Source organism: Neoarius graeffei, chromosome 5 (genome assembly GCF_027579695.1).
Source record: "Neoarius graeffei isolate fNeoGra1 chromosome 5, fNeoGra1.pri, whole genome shotgun sequence".
Lineage (NCBI taxonomy): Eukaryota > Metazoa > Chordata > Actinopteri > Siluriformes > Ariidae > Neoarius > Neoarius graeffei.
This window is the reverse complement of record NC_083573.1, coordinates 12061784-12063745: the sequence shown is the minus strand read 5'-3', so window position 1 is coordinate 12063745 and position 1962 is coordinate 12061784.

Here is a 1962-nt window from a genome sequence, read left to right as displayed (position 1 = left end):
ATGACTCTGGTCTTTTTGTTGTGGCCTGTGATGGTTTTCACACCTTCCCAGACCTCCCTCATGCTGTTCTCCTTCAGCTTCTGCTCCACCTTTCTCCTGTAGTTGTCCTTAGCTTCCCTCACACAGCATTTCACCTCCTGCTGTGCTGCTTTCATTGCCTCCCTGTCCCTGCTCCTGAAGGTGGCCTTCTTCCTGTTGAGGACAGCTTTGACTTCCTGTGTTACCCATGGTTTGTTATTAGGGTAACACCGTACAGTCTTAGCGGGGGAGGCCACGTCTGCACAGAAGGTGAGGTAATCTGTCATAGCATACAGCAAGTCAATTGTCCTGTTGTTCCTTGTTGGACAGTCCACAACCTGGTAAAAAGCAGCCAAAGTAGAGTCCAAAGTAGCATGATTAAAGTCTCCAGAGATGATCATAAATGCCTCAGGGTGCTGTGTCTGCAGTCTTGCTGTGACAGAGTGAATTCTCTCACATGCAGCAGCTGTGTCTGCCCTCGGAGGGATGTAAACACAGATGGTGATCACGTGACTGAAGTCCCTCGGCAGATAATATGGCCACAGGCTAATGGCTAGCAGCTCCAAGTCCGGGCAACATAAGACTATCTTTACGGAGATACTGTATGTCTTGGGTTGTGGTTGTTCACGTAGATGATGAGTCCCCCACCTTTGCCTTTCACGCATGCTTTAGTGTCTCTGTCTGCTCTCACAGCAGTGAATCCCTGCAGGTCCACGTTAGCATCTGGTACATGGATCATGGAGCATGGTTAGCCATGTCTCCATGAAGATAAACAAGCTGCTCTCCCGGTAAATCTGCTGGTTGTTCAGTGCAGATAGCTCATCGACCTTGTTCGGTAGTGAGTTCACATTCCCCATAAGAATGGAGGGAATGGATGGTTTGCAGCGCCGCCAGTTGTCTGCTAGCCTAGCCTTTAGCTTAGCCCCAGCTTTGCAGCCCCTGGGTCTCCTCCTCAGCTCCTCCAGGATGGGGTGTCATATCCTGTCTCATCCCATTGTTTTCAGGGCCAGCAGCTCCTCTCCTGAATAGGTGAGAAAACTGGCTCCTGGTTGCATGTTAAAGTTAAAAATATCCATGTGATATGAAGAAAAACACACTATGTCTTCATAAGAAGAGCAGAAAAGTAAAAAGGTGGGAAAAAGAGGTTTAAAGAGCTAAAAACTACAGAGCTACTGGAGAGGCAGCCGTCTCCCACAGCGCCACATTACTGAGCTAGGGTTACAGTGGGGGGGCTAGTCCTCTGTGAGAATTTGATTCTCTACTCACATCTGTATTGTGGCGTGCCTCGCCAGATGGCAGTAGGTACCATTTTTATGATGGTCTTTGATATGCCCTGACCATGAGTAGAACTCGCAAACTTTGCAAAGGTAAGGAATAATAATTCTGTAACCAGTGGTACATACTGGTGCAGCTCTGTAATTCAAGAGACTACTTCAGGAAGTGGTGTGCTTTTCTCCTTTATGTCTCCATTTGAGGCTGAAGCTGCTCCTGATGATTCCCTGAAGGAGTTACCAGATGAAATCATTGACCATGGATACACTGAATTGATCACCTTTAAAAAATAAAGACCAAATGGTGTGGAACATTTTTGTTGACAGAGTTTTGTACAGTAGCTATGAAACATGAAACTGATTCACCTCAGTAATATTGTTCAAGAGATATAATATTTTATTACTTTTTAAAGTTTATCTGTTGCCTTCTCAATTTCTGATATAATTAAAATTAAGCATAAGCTGTATAAATCTATGCTAATTGGTAATAAAAATTGCTTATGTTGCAGTTCTATTGTCCTTCATTGTCCAATGAGAGCTGTTCTATGTCTACAACAAATTTTCAAAGGAAATTCTGGAAAAATAGTCTGACCTCTGCCACTGTTTTTACACCAGGACACAGTGGAAAAGAAAGCTGATTATTGCATGTTTAAATATAGTTCCATTAGCTTTT